The following is a 23,202-nucleotide window of genomic DNA, read 5'->3' as shown; positions in this document are numbered from 1 at the left end:
CTGCTTTAGTAGTTGATAGTGCTACTGAATTATACTTTCTACTATACCAAGAAACTAAAGAGTTTCTTATAAATTGACAAGTTCTAGATATACTTTTGTAATCAACCCTACAACCTATAAAATACGAATAAAAATATCCAAAAATTTCAAACGAAGAGTTATGCACAGGATATCAGATCCTTAAGTTTTGAGTTCCCAAAAGATATCTCAGAGTTCTTTTTACTACTATCAAATTTGATTTTTTGGATTAGATTGAAATATAGCACACGAACAAATGCTGAACATTATATATGGTATGTTAATAGTTAAGTTAAGTAAGGATCTAATTATACCTCTATTTCTCTTTTAATCTATATATTTTCCCTTTGGATCGTTATCTAATTGAACTGAGAAACTCATATGTATACGAACTAGTTTAACGTTATCCATTTCATATTTCTTGAGAATTTTCTTAATATACTTCAATTGATTAAAAAAATTTCCTTCCTCATTTTGCTTTATGTTAAAATCAAGAAAATAATTCAAATCTCCAATTAAACTCATCTCAAATTCACTACTCATTATTTTTTAAAAATTATTGCAAATATTTTATTTGTAGATTCAAACAAGATGTCATCAACATATATTTGAACAATAAGTATATCATCTCCTATCTTCTTAAAAAAGAGAGTGGTGTCCACACTTCATTTCACAAAAGATCTCTCTAATAAGAAAGTGCTTAATCTCTTATACTAAGCCATAGGTGCCTATTTCAGTCCACACAATATCTTTTTTAATTTATATGCATGATTAAGGAATTTAGAATTTTTAAAACCTGGAGGTTGCTCAACATAAACATCCTCTTATATCACCCCATTTAAAAAGGCCCTCTTGGAATCCATTTGATATAATTTAAAACGTTTAAAATAGGTAAAGGCTAAAAAAACCCTAATTACTTCAAGTCTGGCTATAGGGGAAAAAGTCTTTTGAAAATCAATCCATTCTATTTGATTATACCCTTTGACTACTAATCTCGCTCATAACTCCTGAATCATTCATTGTATTTTTAAATACCCACTTAGTTCTAATAATACTTTGATCCTTTGGGCTTTCAATCAATTCTCAATCATCATTTATTACAAATTGATTCAACTCTTTTTACATGGCTAAAATCCAAAATTTATCTAAAAGTGCCTAATTTATATTTGTGAGTTTAACCATCGATATAAAGGTAGAATGATTCACCTCTTTGTTATGTCTATACCTAGTCCTCACACCCTCACTAGGTTTGTTGCAAATCTAATTTCATGACTTATGTTTTGATGATTGACAAACACTGTTAATTCTCTTGGACTGCTTGTTGCTTCTAACTTTTCAGGAATCAAAGATTGGACGAACAGACGAAGCCAGTTTAAGATTGTGTAGATCTAGGGTTGAGTCAATCTGTACTTTGTTTTTCTCTTCTTGAGTCTATTAGTAATTGTCAAAGAGACTGATGCTAAGTAACCCTACACACACACACTTGAGAAACTTAGAATTTCTGTTTTTACTCATATTGGCCAGGACAATATTTACATCATCTTGGACGATCAGGCTTAAAATCAAAAGTCTATATAAGGATTCTTAATTAAGGTAGCCTTCATTAATAGATCTTGCTGGACGATACATGTATCGGCTAGGATGATAAGCTCAAAACAGAAAGAAGTTGCCGCCATAGACAATTATGGTATATTGTATTTTTTTATTATCGGCCAGGACAATCATTGATCAACCTGGATGATATTCTCAAATTATACTTTAATTGATCAGGAAATCAAGGGAGTAATTAAGGATGATTGATACGATCATATCATCCTGGACGATCACAGGATCGGTCAGGACGATCTATTCAAAAACCTTAGTTACTTCAGGACGATAACGTAAGGAGTTAGCTTTTGGTTGTGGTTCTCTGCCAGCTTCAGGAGGAAGCAAAAGGAGATAGGTTCTCTGCCTTGCCGGGGTGGCAAAAAGGAGGTTCTTGTAAAGGCTTCTCCGCCTAGCCGTGGGGGCTAAAGGAGAGTCACGTTTGTAGTGCAATACTTGGAGGGTGCCTCCAAGGAGTGGATGTAGGTATAGTTGACCGAACCACAATAAATCTCTGTGTTCTTGTTTTTTTGCTTCCGCATTTTAATTTACGCATTTATTTTTCTCGTGGTGTGATTTTGGTTTATGTAATTTTTATTCTTTGTGAAAAGAAATTTTTAAAATACCAATTCACCCCCCCCCCTCTTGGTTAGCTTGGGACTAAGTTCATAGGGCTTAACATCCCTAACGAACTTTCAAGGTTCACCTAAAATAAATTCCTTACGGTGATTCATAGAAAATTTCCATTCTTTAGGCAAAGGGTTTTCTTTTTTCACTTTTTCTTTTAAATTTATCTTTTTAATTCCTTGGGAGTTATTTTTAATATGATCATCTTCCAACCTTGACTCTTCCAAAATGCTAGATTCATCAAACACAACATGTGTGATCTCATAAATTACTAAAGTTCTCTTATTAAAAACTCTATAAGATTTTCTAACACTAGAGTATCCAAGAATAATCCCTTCATCAGATTTTTGATCAAATTTTCCTAAAGGAGTTCTCCCATTATTATGAATGAATGCCTTATATCCAAAAATATGCAAATGTAATAAATTTGGTTTTCTTCTCTTAAGAAGTTCATAGGGTGTCTTATATAATTTAGATCTAATGTTCACCATATTCAGAACATAATAAGTTGTACTAACCGCTTCAGCCCAAATTTTTTTTTTTTTTTGGAAGTAAATATTCTGCCAATATGGCTCTAGAATCTTTAATTAATATTATGTTCTTTATTTCTACTATTCCATTATACTGAGGGATTCTAGGAGCTGAAAAATTATGATCAATTCCTTTCTCTTTATAAAAATCTTCAAATTTTTTATTTTCAAATTCTCCTCCATGATCACTTTGAATTGATAAAATCTCACACCCTAGACTTTTCTTTGAATCAACATAAAAAACTTCTAAATTCCTCATGAAAATTTAACCCAAGTGAATCTAAAAAAATCAAAAACAATCACAAATCCAAATACTTTATCTCCTAGACTTATAGTGCTAATTGGTCCAAAAAGATTAATGTGAATGATTTCCAACAGTTTTCTAATTCTAAGAACCTTAATGGAATGAAAGGAGGACTTTACCTAATTTCATAGTTGATATGCATCACACAGGTGATTCTTAGTAAAGTATAGTTTTGGTATTCCTCTAGCTAGTTCTTTTTAGATAATTTTTTTAAGATTTTTCATGCTAGCATGACAAAGTCTCTTATTCCATAACCATGATTCATCACTAATTATTTTTAAATAAAAATTAATAAGAGATTTAATATAATTCAAATCAAATATTTACACATTATTTACCCTAATTCTATTCAAAATGTTAATTCCATTTTGGCTTATTATGCAGCTGGTGGGAAAACATTTTATACTATAACCCTTATGACATAACTGATTAATACTCAGCAGATTATGCTTTAAGCCTTGTAAAAGTTAAAAATTATCAATGAAAAAATAGTTCAAGTTTCCAATCATACCTGTGCCTACCACTTTTCTAGTGGTATTGTCTCCCAGTATAACTTTGCCTCCATTCATAGCTTCCAGCGATATGAATTGTATAGTGTCTCTATTCATATACTTAGAACATTATCTATCCAGATACCAAATGCTCTTATGAGGTCTTGTATAAGAGCATTTCTACACGATAATCAAACATTATTCTTGGGAACCCAAACAAGTTTTGATTCTCCTCTTAGAGAAGTTAATCTAGATGTATATTTGATATACTTTTATTTTATGCATCTTTGGTCTTTACACTAGATATAATTTACTATGAATAGTGAAAGTATGAGATATATGGCCAATCATTCCATAATAAAAATATTTAACTCCAAGAAAAAGAATTATTAATCTACGTGTGTGAAACTATCTTTTCCTAGATTTTAAAAAATTAGTCTTCTTATGAGGATTGAAAAATTATTCAAGTGTAGATATAATCCTGTTTTCCTCAAATGCTTTCAAGTCAGCTTTAAAAAATAAGTTAGCACTTTCTAACATAGCATTATCAACTTTTAAATAATTCTTTATAATATTAGATTCATACATAAATATTTTTAAATCATTTTCAAGTTTACTGTAGGATAATTTTAATAGTTTACGCTATTTTTTCTATTAATCAAACTCATCCAATAGTTTCATATGGTTGCTATCAATCAGTGTGTGATCTTTCCTAAGGATTTCATGCTTTTTTGTAAATCTAGAAAATCTAAATTCAACCTAGCATGCATCTTTTTCAATTTTCTATATTCAATACTAATTTTTTTAGAAACATCGAATAAATCTTCACAGGTTAAGTCACATACTTCTTTTAGATCTTATTAATCAAGATTGTCGGCCATCAAACACAGGTTGGTGACTTCCTTTTATACTTCTATTTTTAAAGAATCTAAAATTGAGTCCACCCAAAATGCTCTCTATAATCCCTTCTTGCCCTTCCTTATATTACTTTTCTCCTTGACCTTTCCTTACTAGGATTGACTTTAAGATTCAAGCAATCCAATTTGATTTATCCAGGCTTCCTGCATTTATAACTAATAACATCATTAGAATCCTTAGCATTTTTTATGGAACTTACCTTTATTCCACTATTGACATCTCTTTAGATTTCTTTTTAGAAAACTCCTGAATTTCCTTGGAGGATTAAATTTGAAAAGAGGAATTTTGACTAGAGAGAGAAGTTTAGAACTGTAGGTTTTAGCGTGAGGCTCTGCTAGGTTTGCTCCTTTGTAATTTCTGGCCGCCTCCTCCTCTGCTACACTGGGGAGAATATCCTCCGGGATGTCCTCCTCCAACCTTCCCCTGCTCCTCCCCCTAGTAATCCTTCCTTCTTTGCTAGCTTTCCTCGAGATTAGAAGAGTCTCATCACCACTCAGCCTCTTGTGTCAAATGAGTTCACTTCTTCAAATTCTCACCATCCGATCGAGAACGCCACTGTTCACTTCACTTCGGCTCAGTTTAACGCTGGATCTCCAGACTGGGCTCTATCTCATGCGGGGTATTCCATCAGCTGTTTAACTTATTATGAAGCCCTCTTCTCCACTATCAAAAAAGCTTGTTCTCTAAAGGGTTCTCTCTCTTTGCTGACCTTGGATGATGGTTTCTTCCTCCTTAAGTTTAATAATATAAAGGACTACGATATGACTTGGTCTTGAGGACCTTGGTTCTTTTTTGGTAAGCCTTTCATCTTGCAAAAGTGGACGCCATATTTTGTCCCTATACGTGAAGAGTTTCCATCGATCCCTCTCTATATCAAAATAAAAAACTTTCCACTTTCCTGTTGGACGCATGAAAAGAATTTCCAAAATTGCCATCTGCGTTGGGATACCTCTTGCTGTAGATGCCCTCACGGCAGGAAAAAATAGACTCACCTTTGCTAGGGTGTGTGTCCAGGTTAGCAATACCTCCCTTCTTCCTGATGAGATTTATTATACTGTTGACGGGAAAGTTTTTCGTCTCACTATTCTCTACGATTGGAAACCAACTCACATCCTCTCACTTCCTCTCACTGTTTCTCTCTAATCGCTGCATTTTTACTCAAGAAGGCACTTATGATAACTTTGCCTGCGCCTACCCGGGCAAGATCTAGATCAAATGAAACTCACTTAATGTGAGTTTCAAACCTCCTTTTACTTCCATCAGCTGGTTCATGGATTGTTGACTACGAACCTTAATGAGAATTTCTGTATTTTTGTGGTTTATGCCTCCAACTCTATGGAGGAAAGGAGAATGCTTTGGTATGAGATTTCTGAACTTGCCACTTCTATCTCGTCACCTTGGATTATCTTAGGTAACTTCAACTGCTGTAGATTTCCCTACGATAAAGCTGGTGGCTCTTTGCTTCACAACAACAAGCTTGTTGGATTTTTAAAATATTATTTTAAATATTGGGGCTCATGAGCTCTCTTTGGTGGGACACTATTTTACTTGGTTCAATCAGAGAACCAACAACCCCATTCATATCAAGTTAGATAGGATGTTGGTCAATGATGCTTAGCTGGAAAGATACCCGAATTCATTCTATATTGTGGACGATCCTTATATCTTTGACCATTCTCCCATTGTTTTGTAACATGGTGTTAATCATCATTTGAAACACAGGTTTCAATTCAAAAATTACTGGGTTTCTAAGTCGGAGTTTTGGGATGATCTTATCTCTATTTTTTCTCAAAAATTTCACAGTAGCCCTATACACTCCTTTTACCAAAAGCTCAAGACTCTCAAACTTAAGATCAAAACCAAAAATTGGTCCTCCTCTAACTCTCTGCAGAGAGAAATCACTGAGCTTAATCACAGCCAAAATTTCATTATCTCTCAACTTCAGGACTCTCCTCTTGACCCTAAACTCAACCTAGCTTTAAAGGATACCAATCATAAACTTACTGAGAGAAATGCTGAATGGTCTGATTAGATTATCCAACATTCTAAAGCTAAATGGATGTCTAGTGGTGAGGATGACCTCAAATTTCTATATTCTAGGATTAATGTTAGACACAACACTAATTTGATTAAAGTTATATCCATTATCAATGAGACTTATAATACTCATTCAAAGATCTCCAATGCTATCATTTAGCATTTCCAAAAGTTGCTTAATACCCCTCCTCCCCCTTCGAACCATGGCCGGGAAGCTTCTATTCTCCACAAACTCCCAGCTACTCTTATTCCCCAACTTGTATCCCCCATCACTGTGGATGAGATTAAGAATGTGATTTTCTCTTCCCCTAATCATTCGCCTCCTGGTCCAGATGGGTATACTTTTGAATTTTATAAATCCGCCTGGAACATCATTGGCAAGTAGTTATGTGAGGGTATTTTGTCCTTTTTTCCTATGGGCTCTCTTCCTAAGCAAGCTAAGGCTACTGCCATAACCTTAATTCTTAATAAACCTCATGCCAGCAACATCTCTAATTACAGGCCACCTCTCTTTGTAACACTTTCTATAAGATTATTGCTAAAATCCTGGCTATTAGGATGAGAGAGGTTATGCCTTACATTATTCACCCTAGCCAAGCTAGTTTTATTCAAGTCAGGATCATTATGACAACATCCTTTTAGCTTTGGATTTGCTTATGGAATTCAATGCTAAGGATAAGTATAAAATTTTTTGTGCTAAGTATGATATCCACAAAGCTTTTGATACTATATCAAGGGATTTTCTTCTAAACCATATGACTGCTAAAGGGTTTCCATCAACCTTTGTCTCTTGGATCAAAGGCTTCATATATGATGTTCATTTCTCGATTTCTATCAATGGTGCGCTTGAAGGTTACTTCAACTCTTCCTCTGGGCTCAAACAAGGTTGCCCACTTTCTTCTTATCTTTTCTGCCTAGTTATGGATAGCCTTTAAACTTTTTTGAGGAAGCCACTCTTAGCAACACTTTTCAAGGCATTGACTCTGGTAATGTCTCCATAACTCACCTTCTTTATGCTGATGATTTGCTAGTCTTTGGCAGGGCTACTGTTGAGAATGCCCACACTCTTAATAGCATCTTACTTGACTTTGCTAGCATTTCAGGTCTTTATGTTAACAGTACCGAAAGCATTATTATCTTTTCTAATAATGTGCCTGATGAGGAGGTCATATCTAACACTTTGAACATCCCTTTAGTTCACTCCCCTATCAAATATTTAGGCATTCCTATTTTTTGCAAGAGACTTAAAAAGTCTGATTTTCATACCCTTCTTCAAAAAATCCAAGGATCCTTAGATGGTTTGAAAGCCAAAAATCTTTCTGTTGTTGGTAGATTTCAATATCTCAAACATACTATCTATAATATCTTTGCTTATTGTGTTAGAAGTTCCATCATTCCCAAAGGGTGTTGCAAGGTGATTAACAGCTTTTTCTCCAAATTTCTGTATTATGGGGACATACACAAGAAGAAGCTTCATGTTATTTCATGGAAGGATACCTGCTTGCCTAAACATTGTGGGGGTTTGGGTATTCTTACCATTGACTCATTATACTATACTCTTGGTTGCTCATTAATATGGAGGTTTTACAATATTAACAGTTATCTTTTTAAATGGTGAAAGGCTAAATATGTGTCCTTTTGGAATACGAGTAGCAAGAAAATGGGTATTTACTGGAAGTTCCTCTGCGAGGTGGCTGCTAAGCTGTCGGACTCTTTTCATTTTAGCCTCAATGACAACTCATCTCTGTCATTCTTTTGGAAACCCTGGTGTTTTGGTTCCTCTATTGCTGATCGATTGAAGCTGGATAACCTGGTACATATGATCCACCCAAATAACTTAGTTGTTAACTCCCTTCTTGCTAATGGGAGATGGACTCTTCCCCCTAATTTTTTGACTCACTTGGCTGCTATCATTACCTCTGTTCCCATTTCTAGCAACCTGGGTAACTATTACTGGACTAATAATGCCAGGCCTACTTTTAAATCTTTTCATAAGTGCTTCTTTTTAGACCTCCAAATGGTTCCTTGGTTTAAACATGTCTGGCATAAGCATTATGCTTTACGTTTCTCTCTTTGCACTTGGATGGCTTTTAGGCATGGTCTTAAAACTGTAGATAACTTGCTCCTTAGGGGTTTGACTGTTAACCCCTTATGTGTTTTTTGTCATTCTACTAAGGAAACCACCTATTTTTTGAATGCTATTTTTCCTTCCATATTCTGGTGAAGGTCTTTCCTTGCATGAACTTCATGCTTTTACATCCCAATCTTGGCCAAGTTTTTCACTGCATTGATGATTGGGATATTGATAAAAGTAGAAAAAACATTTGTTACCTGCTACTATGTGCTATTGTCTACTATCTTTGGAGAGCTCGAAATGATAGTTTATTGGCAACTCTATTGACTGCCAATCTACTATTACTGCCAAGGTTAAACGTGTTGTGCATCTTAAAACCGTCAATTGGAAATGATTGCATCCCCTACTATTTCTTTGGTCTTTTTTCATTTGCTGTGGATGCCTTACTGGATGGAGTATTTGTTTCCTTCTGTGAATCAGCATTTCCTGGATGGTCTCATTCGGAAACCAGGATTCACATTTTTGAAGGACGATGATGAATGCAATCATTTTACACATCCCCTTGGATGGCCTTTTGGAAACCAGGGGAATCACACATCCTTTTGGATGAATTTTGTTGCCTGGGAGTGAAATTACTAGATGGACAAGAGGGGGGGGGGGGAATTGTGAAAACCTTTTGACAATAGTTAAAACCTAAGTAGAAGTTCTAATATTTTTGATGTTTTAAAATTTTAACATGAAAATTTAAAAAATTTTTCTTTCACAAATTTTTCCAAGCAAATATTGCAAAATAAAATGCACGCAGTAATAAAAGACAATAAGCAAAAAGCACACCGAGATTTTTATAGTGGTTCGGTCAAACCATGACCTACGTCCATTCCGCAGAGTCCTCCGCTCCAAGTATTTCACTACAAGTAATAGCTCTCCTTTTGTCCCCCTTGGAAAGGCGGAGAAGCCCTTACAGTACTCCCTTTCTCCAACCCGGCGTGGCAGAGTGCCAAACTCTGTTTTCAACCTCCTGGCGACGCCAGAGAACCTTCTCGTTTTTCTCCCTCCTGGAGAAGGCAGAGTACCTCGAGGTCATGGATGTAGAAGAGCCTTTCCCCTTGGAGATCCTCCCATAAATTCTTCTAGGGCCACAGGAGGAACAAGATGCAGCAAGTTCGGAGCAACCATATGATCTCCCTCACACCTCTTCTCCCTCACAACGCTCACCATCTCCTCCCTCTCTCAAACCCTAAAGAACTTCTCAAGAGCTCTCTCCCTCAGAATCCTTCTCTAACCACGTTATCCTCTATCTGATTCACACCCTCAAAATATGACAAGTTTTACATATAAAAACGGGTTCCAAAATCCCTAAGATTTCAAAAGTAGCCATTACTATCGTACAGTACGATTTATAATCATACAGTACGATATGTGTAAATAGACTTCATCCTGGTACGAAGTGGTATGAATAGTTCAAAAACATTCATACAGTATGATTTTAAATCGTACGGTACGTTCCACAACAATTCTGTTTGTACAGGACGATAGTCGGGACGATCAAACATCATCTTTGTTCATCGTATGGTACGATGGACATCGTAAAGTATGATGAGACAAAAATAAGAGATCGTCCAGGATGATATCCGGGACGATTATAATTTATCTCTGTTCATCGTATTGTATGAATAGGTTCTTACAATACGATGTTCAAATTATAATTAAGCTTGGATTTCTTGCACTAATCATGGGTTAAATTAAGTAAGTATTTAAAATAAATTGTACAGTACGAACGTGTTAGTACAGTACGAACAACGTAAAATAACTTACTTAAGTTAAAACGACGGCTAGGGTTTTGTATTTGAACATATCGTACAGTATGATTTACATTCGTACGGTATGATCTATTCATAGAATCGTCCTACAAAGCTCTGATCATACGGTATAAAATAACATCGTACAGTATGATCTAAGGAGAAAGAAAAATTCTAAATTTTTCATTTAAAATCACTCTCCCCCTGTGTGTGTGCATGGTTGCTCAGACTTTTATGCATTTTGTGGCCAGACTCAAGAAAGTAAAAATAAAATAAATACCAAAATACATTATCAGACTCATACTCCTAATCTACCCATTCTTGAGTCTTCCTGTCATCCTGAGTAGCTTGTGATCTTCCTGAAATGTTTGTACTCACGAACAATAGCAAATAAAATAATATTCAATGAATATATAATTCAAACGACATTATTTGTCATCATCAAAATCTCAAACTCGAGGTCATGGGTTGTAACAGGGAGCTCTATACGATTATTGCTTTTCTGAGTCCTTATGTATTTTGTTATTTCCATTCTATTATAGGTTTATTTTATTAAGCAGCTTTTTTACTGATAAGGTTTTGATGTCTATTGCCGGTTTGTTGTGGTTGCAGACTTTTTTCTTACTGTAATTCCTTCATTTTTGAATGAAATGGGCTAAGGCCCCAAATTTCTAAAAAAAAAACAAAAAAAGAATTTTGACTAGAGCAGGTAATGATTTCACACTTTTTCATTAATTTTTTTATTTTATTATATTACAAAGATCAACAGAGAGGACGGACTTATCTGTTATAACCTGAATTTTCAAATGGATCTTATCCATATGTTTAGTTGATATAATAAATTAATAATGATAGATTTCTTATATATTGAAATGATTAATTCTTATGTATTAATCTTTTGTTATAGAGTAATGGTAATTCAGAGAAAATGATTTGTTTATTGAGATACTTTAATTTCTTAATTTCATTTGAGCATTAATACATGCTAATTGTGGAACTAGTGAACAGTCTTTTGACTTTTTCCTCAGTTAATTATGTAAGCACTTACTTATGTTGTAATAGAACAAAGAAATCTATACTTTCTTTTTAAAAATATTTTGCCTACATTTTTTTTATCAAAGTTAAAAATATTTTATTTTTCACTAATATAATTAACAATTGGAATTACTTATAGGGATAAAATTAATTATTTTATTTTTTACTACAAAAAACATAAACAAAATTTTAGTAATATAAAATTCAATATTTAAACTTTTGTTCACATGCACATGGAATAAAAAAAATTATTTGAAATCTTGGCTGCAATTTATTCTTTTAGAAAAATATCTGAAATATTTTATGTTATAATATTGCATCAGATTTCCATTTTTGTGATGAACTACATTTTTGTGAATTCCACTAAGCGCCATAACAATTTCTATTCACAATTAGCCTTTTCTCTCATAAATATGCACTTTTGTTTTAAGTTAAATTTTCGTTCAGAAGATTTTGTTGATAAAAAAACCCACACAGAGTTTATAAACAAGAAATAGAAATTGCTGTGGAAAAAAATGACTATCAAGATTTAATGTGGAAAAATTTTTTAATCTAAAAAAGATCGTAGAGCCACACAAAATAAGGAAATTCACTATAAATATTGGGAGAATTTGTACACATGTCTTTCTTTTACGCTCTCTCCTCATCACTTTTTATTCATTCCACTGTTCTCTACACATAATATATAAAGAGACAAACATTAAATTAACCAAGGGCACAATTGTTGCAACATTGTGGCACTAGGTTTCGAGTTTAATGACACTCCTCTCTTTGAATTTAATCTAGAGTGTTGTGGCACTCCATTCTATATATCTCCTACTTGACTATACAGTGTCGCATTGTTGTACACAAAAAAAACGTTACAAAAAACTAGAACCCAAGCACATTGAGGACCCGTGCAACCCCTCAGTAAGCTCAACCAACATAATTGAGGACCCATACGGTAATACAATTTTATTGATTGACATAACTAGATTCTACACAAAGCTAATAAATTGTTATATTTGTGAGTTAAATTTTTCTATTTAGTAAAATAAATTACCCATTTTGTAAAAAATCAAATTATTTGTTGTAAAATCCTCTAATTAACAAAAAATTATCTTATTCCCTAGACTAAATTCTCACTTAGAATACTATCCAAAATTTGTTTGTACTTTTATTTTCTTTAAAAAGTAACAAGTTATGTCGTGGGAAAGTTGCAAGCATATTTTAACTTTTCAACACTCTTCATTAGCTATTACGTTAGCTATAAGCCAAATCTAACGGTCGATACAAAAAATTGATAGGGATGCAGTTAATTTATAACATCATATCTAAGTACAACTTAAGAAAAAAAAATGATCAATTTAGTAATATAAGATCTAGCTCAAATAATAGACATTTGTTACCTTCTTTATATGTCAAAACCCTTATTTGATCTCTTCTTCCACAACCTAACCTTCACTTAAACCAATGATTTACATATTAAACTAAATTACTAATAACCTAATTATGCATAATAATCCACCTCCTTAAAGCTGCACCTCCACTTGGTTTACTCCTCCAAATTATCCAAAGTAGAGCTTCAAACTTCTATTCTCATGGAAACATCTTTTGTACTCTCCTATTATATTCCTTTCAATCGCTTCTTCTTTTTTCTTTTAATAGAGAGGAAGTTTCTAGTATCAGCATGAGAGCTTACCGAAGAAGACAAAGTCATTCATGTAAAGTCTTTATTGTCGAGCAGCTCCTACTCCATGTTTGATAAAAGTTTGAGAACATTTTCAATAATTTCTTAAAACCTTTTGGAGACTTTTTTATTATAAATTAATTATAATAAAAATAAATCATGCATCAATTAAGCTCATTTGTAAGATATCAAAAGCTTAAACAAGTTGCAAATGAAAAATAAAAGTTAATACATATATTAATTAGTTGTTCCAATTTTTAGACAACCTTGCATGAGCCCTTCCTTGCTTAAAGTGGTCCACAAGCACAGTCTGTGCTCATACCAGGCTCTTTAGAACAAGCCATCCCTTATGGAGCTCCTTCAATAGGACCAATCCCAAGTTGACTACATCCATCACCTGACCGCCCATGCCAACACATTCCTAAACCCTATTAGCGACACTCTTTTCTTGGAGTTCTCGTAAGCATCGGTCATGCTCTTGTTATGAATGACTATATAGTCAACAGAGGCCAAAACACCCATACCAAGTACTTCTAATTTATGTTCATCACGAGTAGCGATCTCAATTAGACCCAATATGTCCCGTACGTTAACTGTTATACATAAAAAGACCCATTTTTTGACTCCAACAATTATACCCAACTCAATTGATTTGGTTTCTCCTCTACCTCTAGCTATCTCTATCAGGAAGAATATGTTAACTATTCTTATTCAAACAGGTCCGTCAATAAAACGCCTTAACATTACCCTATGATACCATACACAACTTCCACTACAGCTGTGGATATAACAATATTGATAATTTCAGATGAGTAGATGGGTTATTAGATCTCAATCGGGAGTCTATTTTAATTATTTTTTAGATAGCTCAATTATTTGATAATATATTTTCATATTATCTACCATCAGGGTCTAGAGTAAATGGATATCTCAAACTAGGTAGCTCTCTCCTTGGTGTGAACTATCTAACGATGCTTACCAACATAAACCTGCCTTCCTACTACTTCCTAAATCTCATTTCCATTTCTATTGGCGGTACAAGGCTTGACTTTTCACTTACTGCAGCTGTGTTGGACTCCGGCATAACATTTATCCACCTTCCATGCACTGTCTACTGTGCTCTTAACAACATTTTCAAAAAAGAAATGACCAATTACACTACAACGCCACCATTTTTCAATCTCGACACATACTATGACCTCACAAACTAACCAAAGGGGAATGTTCTGGCTATTTCATTTATTAATGATGGTGAAGTGACAACTTGGTTAGATGGCACAAGGATACTTTATATGGCCAAAGTATCTCAAACATGCTTAGACTTTGTTTAAAATAATGATGATAGTGAGGTTATAATCATTGCTAATTTGCAAGAACACTTCTTCAATATAGTCTATGATGCGGGGAACATAAAAATAGGCTTTGGGAGTAATGGTTGTAGCTAGTGATAGATCGATCAAGTTGATTGGGTTAAATATAATGTACTGATGTAGCCTAATCAAATAGGTTTCAACATATTGGTTATAAAATTGGGGTGTGTGGGACAATAAATGTACTTATGAAAAAAATTTCAAATTTATTCAAATTTTATGAAATAATTAAATATCAAAGAAAAGTAACTTTATATGAGTTGATGAAAACTATTAAGAAGATGTGCTTAATTTCTTTATAATTAAGAGGGAATGATAACATTAAATGTTGGAGGTTAGAATTTTGATTATCAGAGATTATATGTCATCTTTGTTGGAAGAAGAGCTTATTCTTAAAAAGAATGAAGACTGCTTATTGTTATTATTTTTTTTCAGTGTTAGACCCTTACAAAGTAAAATCATCACATATTTTCGTCAACTTGACCCCTTCTAGTTCTCATTTTGGCTTCAATTTTCTTTTTTATTTTGTTCTGTAAAATGAAACATTTAAGGCTTGTGAGTTTTTCCAACATGTTTTGTCATACAACTTAACACCTTAAAGTTTTGATGCAACTAATCCCATATTCCTTAAATATGGGGACATTTAGGATAATTTAGTCAAACTCACATACCGATCACTTACATAACATTATAACACAAGTCCTTTTTTTTTTTGGAAAAACCACGGAGGGGCCTATGCGGTATTATAAACTAAGGATTACAAGGTCCTTAAAAGGGAATTCAATCTCTCTACTACTCCTGAGAGCTAAAAAAATAAAAGGAAAAGATAAAACCTATGAGATTGAATTCCCTACTAAGCAAAAGAACACAAAAACTTAGGTACATTCTACAGTGCACACGGATGAGCACCCAAAAAACCATAAAGGTGCAAAAAAGATTATTCGGCTCCTTAGACCAGCAACTTCGTTCAAGAACACGATCACCTTAATGGCAAAAGCTTGCAAAAATAAAGTAATAGACGAAAACATAGAAAATGCAATGAAAATAGCAAAAATACTGGTTATCACAGTAATGAATATCACAAATACCACCATTATTAATACAAACCTTCCAAAAATCATATTTTCTAATGATCTCACAGATGTTAATAAGGAGAACATGCCGAAAAGAATTTTAGAATTCCAGGGACCAAATAAGAAATCCCAACCCGCAATATAAGGTAGACAATAACCAAAGTGTAAATCCAAGCACCTGAAACAACACAACAGACAGCCAAAAGAATACAGGCAGTCTAAGCAGCAGGAAGAGTTACCAGGTAAAAACAACGTCACAGAAACCAGCACTTCGTGAACAGCTAGCAAACCAGGCATGTTACAGAAAATTCCCACCAAACTAGCAGGATTCAACCACAACACCCTCAACAATCAGATATAAATACTTAACGTAAAAAAATAAGAGCTTGGCAGCCCCTCCAGAAAAATTGAACCCACATAGAAATAACAGCAGCCCCTCAACAACAACATTAACCTTAAACCATAACCACCCAAGCATACTAAACCCAACAAAAAAACTCTAGAATTAAACCATAGAAATAGAAAAAAGAAAAGCTCCAGCCAAAAGTACCCAGTAGCCAAAAAACCCATCCACAACATCAAGAATTAACATAAGGAACAGACTTTTTATCCAAGTAAACTAGGCTCCTAACTGGAATAGGCAAGTTAGATAAGTAAAACTCCTGCATAGAGTCAAGAGCCCAACCACAGCTAGCTAAAGCCTTAGCACAAGCATTGCCATTTCCTTCAATAGTCAAAAAGGAAACATTAAGCCTTCTCATCAGCAACTAAATATCCCTCCTTATGTAAAATAGATTTGATGAGCATAAATTACTATTACTCAAAATAGAAGACTGGATTTGATAAGAAGAGGAAACTTCCACCATAATATTAATATAATCTAGTGATAAACACAACCTTAAACCATAGAGGATATCAAAAGAAATAGCACTAGTAATATCACCATTGTAAATAGGACCCACAAAACCAAGAATAAAATTGCACTTAGAATCCTTGATGAGACCACCACAACCAACCTTAAAATTGTTGAAAGAAACATCAAATTTAATTTAAAAGAATTGTCAGGAGGAGTAAGACAACAAATACTTCTCAAAACCTTGTGATTGTTATCCACATCAAGATTAATCCTAAAATCAAAAGCAGCACTATGATACATATTGAAATTCTTAGCCTTGATAAGCTTAGCAGAAAAAAGATCTCTAATCTTATCTTTCACCTTCTGAATAATCCGACGAGGATTCATAACCTCACCATTATAACACGAATTATTCCTCTCCAACCATAAGTACCAAAGGATAGGAGAAGAAATAACATTCTAGATATTCCCTTTGGAATAAACAAACAAACACTTCAATAAAGCATAAATGGAAAACTTGGCATTAAAGAAGTTTAACTTTAAAATATCGTCCAAATGAGTCCAAGCATTAACAGCACAAGGGCCCGAGGAAAAAACATTATGCATGTTCTCCAAGTGATAACAACATTGACATTTAGAAGGAAGAATGAATCCACATTTTTTCAAATTATCATCTGTAGGAATGAAATTATATAAAAGTCTCCAAACAAAAATAGAAACCATAACAGGAATACTTTGATGCCATAACATTTTGAAAATAATAGAAGCTTCTTTCGTAGTTCTAAAGGAATGCCAGGCATCTTTTAAATAAAATTTACAATCTCTATTTAAAGAACACATCTGAATATCAAGAGTATTCATATTATGTGGGAGATGAAGAATTTGTTGAACAATAAAACTAGGCAAAATAGAAGATAGTTTATCCAAATCCCAACTGTGATCCTTGTAAAAGTAATTAACCTTCACACAAGCATTGGAAGAAGTATTAAGCATATAATTAATGAACTTACCATTCAACCAATGATCCAGCCAAAAGGAAATATTACCACTACCAAGACTCCAATAGATAATCGGCTCAACCACCAATTTAACTTTGCAAAGACGCTGCCAAACTTTAGAGTTACCTTTATTAAAACAACAAATGGTGGGGTGTTTCTTCCCACAATACTTCACATTCATAAATTTAGCCCAGAGGCTCACATTAGCTCTAAAATTATACCACATCTTAAAAGAGAAAGACATAGCCAAATTTTTGAAAGAATTATAGCCCAGAGCCCCTTCAACCAAAGTACCACAACATTTATTCCAAGCCTGCCAGTGTATTTTAGAACTATTACTAGTCCCTTTCTAGAAGAATTTATTAATTATTTTCTCAAGCCTATGACACATAGCCTGAGTAGGCAATAAAGTTTGAAAACTATAAACAAGGATAGAGTAAAGAATACTTTTAATAAGGGTTAATCTACCACCAAAACTAAGAAAGATAGAATCCTAAGATGAAAGCTTGTTATGCACAACTGATATTAAATCACAAAAAAGAAATGATTTTTTCCTACCCTTACAAAGAGGGACACCAAGATACTTTAAAGGTAAACCAACATGACTAAAACCACTCAAGTTTTTATTGACCAAAATACGATCCAAAGAAACTTTCTTAGTAGGAATGAAACCACATTTGTTTTGATTAAGGGCCAAACCACTCTCCAATTCAAAATGTTTAAAAAACAATAACAACTTACTAATTCTATTTAAAGAGGCATTAGTAAAAATAATAAAATCATATGCAAAGCATAAATGAGATATATGAATGCCAGCCAAAGTTTTAAAATACAAACTGGGATGCTTTTCAAAGAGATCAACCAGACCTCTTGAAATGTAATAAGTCGCAATGATAAAAAGGTCCGAGAAATATGATCACCCTGTCTCAGACCATGAGAATCCATAAAGAAACCATGAGATTTACCATTGACAATTATAGAGAAATAAGGACATTCAATACAAAGCTTAATGAGATTAATAAACTTAGAATCAAAAGAAAATAACCTCATAATATCATAAAGAAAAGACCAAGCAATATTATCATATGCCTTAGCAATATAAAGTTATAAGATCATATTCCCACCTCTCACTTTAGCATCCGAATCATGACAAAACTCCTAAGCCAAAAGAATATTATCCGCAATGGCTCTACCTTTAATAAAACCCATTTGGAAAGGAGAAATCAGATTAGTCAAGCAAGTAGATAAACGATTCATTAAAATTTTAGATATCAACTTATAAAACATGTTCAAAGACTAATCAGATGAAAGTCATTCCAAGTAGAAGCAAAATGTTTTTTAGGAATAAGCACTATAGAAGTAGCAGTGAAAAATTTAGGGAAGACATTACCATAAAAAAAATCAAGCATAGCAGAAAATAAATCATTACCAATGATATCCCAAGTATTATGAAAAAAAATTTGAAGTAAAGCTATCCGACCCAGCCATGGACTCCAAATTTATGCTAAAAATAGTGTCCGTATCCCCACCAACAAAGGTAGTTTAGACAAGAACACATTGTTCTCATGAGAAATAAGAGACATAATAAGAGTAGGATTTTGAATAGTTAAAGGATTCAAATTTTTCTTGAGATGCTTCTGAAAATGAAGAATAGCTAAGTTAGCAATTTCAGTGTCATCTTCAGTATAAGAACCATCAGCAAGCTGAATTTTATGAATACGATTAGTATTACATTTCCTTTTAACTAACACATGAAAATACTTAACATTGTTGTCCAATTTAGCAAGATGTTTAAGAGCCACCTTTTGCTTCCAAAACATTTCCTCTTGAGCTTGTAAATTATTAAGATAATTTTTAGGTTCCCTTAAAAGACAAAAGTTAACCTCAGAAGGGAAAAATTGGCATTGAGATTCCTGAGAATCAACTTTATCCTCTACAATTAAAATATTAGAAAAAAGATTCTTAAAAACATTATGATTCCACTAGTTCAAAACAAATTGAAGTATTTTCAAATTAAACCACATTCTACGCATACCATAAATAGTGTTATCCAGATGTAAAGGGGCAGACCAGTTTTCCTTAACCACATTCATTAAAGTCTCATTAAGTAACCACATATTATGAAACCTAAATTGAGAAGGCACATCTCTCAATCTAGGCTTAATTTTAATGAGAAGCGGAGAATGATCAGACAGGGTCCTGCTCAGATGTTCCTCATAAGTAGAATCAAAAGAATGTAACTAAAAATCATTAAATAAAGCACAATCAAGTCTTTGCCATAAATGCCCACGATGCCAAGTAAATTTATCAACATAAAAACCAATATGAATAAGATTGGTATCCATGATCATGTTATTAAAATCATTCATAGATTGAAAAAGAGGGAGGGAGCCCCCTAAATTCTTAGACAGACAAGCAATGATATTAAAATCTCCTCCAACAATCCAAGAAAGAGAACAAATAAGTTGAAACTTGCAAATTTGTTCCCATATATTTTTTTGACCAATCTAGAAGAAGCATCATAAATAAATGAAGCACAACATTATAAATTGGAACTCTCAATATTGCAATGAATAACTTGATTAAAATCACAAATCATGTCAACCTTAACAAAATCTTTCCAAAGAACCCAACTTTTATTCAAAAAATTAGATAAAGCATGCTTAAAACCAAAAATTTTAGCAGTACTGAATAACTTATCAAAAGATATAAGAGGCTCAAGAAGAATAATAAGAGAAACATTATGGATGCAACATAAGTTTTTAACTCTAAGTCAAGAAGAGGTGGAACCAATACCCATAACATTCCAAATAGTAACATTACACATAAAAAAAAAATAATTCAAAGTGAAAGAATGGGTGTTTCTAGGAGTTTGTATAACAATAGCTTTAGGTTTCCTACCTCTCCTTCCTTGTCTCTTAGTAAAACTCATATCATTATCATCTCTAGCATAACATTTAGCCAACATATCCATATCCTCATTATCAATAAAAGCATCACTATTGTAATAAGTATTCAAAGGAAAAATACTTTCATTATCCATGCATGAGTGCCTCTTAGAATGTTGCATTTCTCTTTCCTCATAAAAACATCACCTACTGTATATGTTTCCTTGTGAATCTCAACTTCACTAATCTTTTCCTCCATCGTTTGGGATAACACATGATTAGTAGATACATCTTGTGCAATCTCAACCACCCCCACCATATTGTTAATCAACTCATTCTCCATATGAGTTTCATTGAGAAATAACACATCCTCCCTTGGAGAAGCATCACTATTAGGAATAACCTACATATTTTGGTCAGTCACATTAACAGGATCAATAGGAAAAGAAGATGAAGAGTTGAGAAAAACTTCCTTTCCCTTTACCACCTCCTCCAAAGAAAGAGGGTTCAGTTCCACCATATTAAGAGGCAATTCTAAAGCATTAGAGATATTATCAATCCCTTGAGAATCATTAACCTCTTTATTAATATGATTAGGTATAGTAGAAGTTAAAACATCATTCGACATATTTGTAGTATCCTTTCTCTTCCTGAGATGAGGATGTAATTTATAACATACAAATACACCATGCCCATGCATCTTACAATGAGTACAAAAAATTAGTAAATTTTCACATTCAACTCTTTCAAAATAGCCATTTAGTTTTGATCAAATCCTAACCTCAGTCAGGTGTTTTTTAGATATATCAATCTCAAGTGAAATACGAGCTATAGATAGTCTGGAGATGGCTGATGTAGCATGGTAGGTTTGCAAGGGTTTTCCAAAAATAGAAGCCAATCCAAATAAAATTTGTGAGTTAAAGAAATGTAAATGAAGGTTAGGAAAAGAAATCCAAACCAGGGTAATAGGGGACTCTTCTTGCACATCAAAATCTGGCGACCATTTAAGCAACCATATTTGACAAACTTGTATGTAGTAAGCACTTCTAGTAAAAATCTAACTATAGTCCAAATCATTACTCAGTTGGATCAAGATGTGTCTAGGATCCAGTAAACCGATCTAAAAAGTTCCAGAAAATTTGAGATTTAAGAAAAATTTTCAAATGATATCCAAATTTGGCCTCTTTAACATAAATTCCCCCATAAGAGTCAGAGCAAAGGAAGCACCAAGTAAGGACACCACTGAATCATCAAGAAACAATGCCGGGCGACCCTTGAAGGAGGAAAGCACAAAATGAAGTTTGTTTGTAGAAGACAACGATCCAGCTAAAACATCCTTTAAAGAGTAGGTTTTGCCATTAGGGAGAGGAAGAGGAGGGATGGATGACGATTGCATTATCATATCCCAAAAAAACCACAAACCCTAGCACACCAACACATGAAACCACAAAGCAGAGATGAAGATATAGGCAAAGAGAAAACCCGAACACACAAAAATTCCAATAATGAGAACTCAAGAAGAAAACAAGAAGAAGCACCCAAAGAAATAGGGAGAAAAACACAAAAATGACAGCAGAACCACGAAAGAGAGAGCCGAAAACCAGAAGGAAATATCAATAAAACAAAATCACAAACTAAAACCAACCAGGTCGCCACTGAACGAAGGAACGAGGTTGAACCCTAGAATCATCCCTGAATCACCTTGGATGGTAGAGAAAAATAGACATTGCAATTATAACACAAGACCTATATTTGATAGCCAAATCACCCTACAAATAGATTAATGAGTGTTGCGTAATGATCAATTATGTGATTTGCATTTTTTAGAATTTCAAAGAATTTTTTTTCTAAATATTATTCCTCCACACCAAAAAAATTCTTACTCCACCTCTATCTGTATACATCATGTATGTTTTTATTAATCCATAGCTATTTTACAGTTCTCAAACCTATGATTATCAAAAAAAAATTTCTAATATCTATGACAGGCTTTAGGGAGTGAGGCCAAAGCTGTGGACATTGAAGCCTTTTCAAAAGTATCTTAATAAATTTTTTAACTTCATATGATCATTGATATAATTTGATATGTTCCATACACATTATGCTTTTATAATAAAATAAAAGGGTGAATTAAGGTGAAATGAATGGACTAATGCACTTAATTGAAATAATTTTTAAGATTTTATATATCATGTAATAGCCATACATTATAGTGTAATTGTTGTTGATACATTTTAAGTTGCAATAGTATATGAGAGTTCTTGGTAGAGATAAATTTTGCTCTTATAAACATAACAATATAGATTATACATTTGTGCATGCATTGAATCCATCATAATATGAGGGAATATATTGTCTTTTTTGAGAATGCGAGAAGTGGAATGGATGTCTATGTTGATGTTGGTTATTATTTAATTGATTTTCTTTTCATGGTTGTTTATAACAAAACATATGTAGCCAGTATACTCACTAACATTTATTTTCATGGGTGTCTTCATACATTATCTCTATCCAATTTGACTTGATGCTTTCATAAGGTTGGTAGAATGTCTTGGTGTTTAATATTTAATCTCATTAAAGACATGAAGTATAAGATAACAAATCATGCTCATGAATAAAGCAATGATATATTTAGATTATATTGGTATGATAAATGCATTATTTCATTAGTAGTTTGGGAGGGGGTTATTCTTAAAAAGGCAAAAATTGAGTATTGTTGATAGATTTCCTTAAAACTTGTAAGAATATATTACTTCATCAATTGGTTTTCCTTGTAGACATTGATTAAGTGGTAAGGGTATTTCAGCGGCTATTGGAGAAGGATTCAAATATGCAATCTTTAAATGACTCAAAATAATGGAATGATCAAACATTGTTATAAATCTTATATTAAGGATTTCATGCTTCTTGGATTTTTTGACATTAAAGGAT

This window comes from Dendrobium catenatum, unplaced genomic scaffold (assembly GCF_001605985.2).
Source record: "Dendrobium catenatum unplaced genomic scaffold, ASM160598v2 fragScaff_scaffold_1056, whole genome shotgun sequence".
Lineage (NCBI taxonomy): Eukaryota > Viridiplantae > Streptophyta > Magnoliopsida > Asparagales > Orchidaceae > Dendrobium > Dendrobium catenatum.
Note: the sequence above shows the minus strand (reverse complement) of the source record.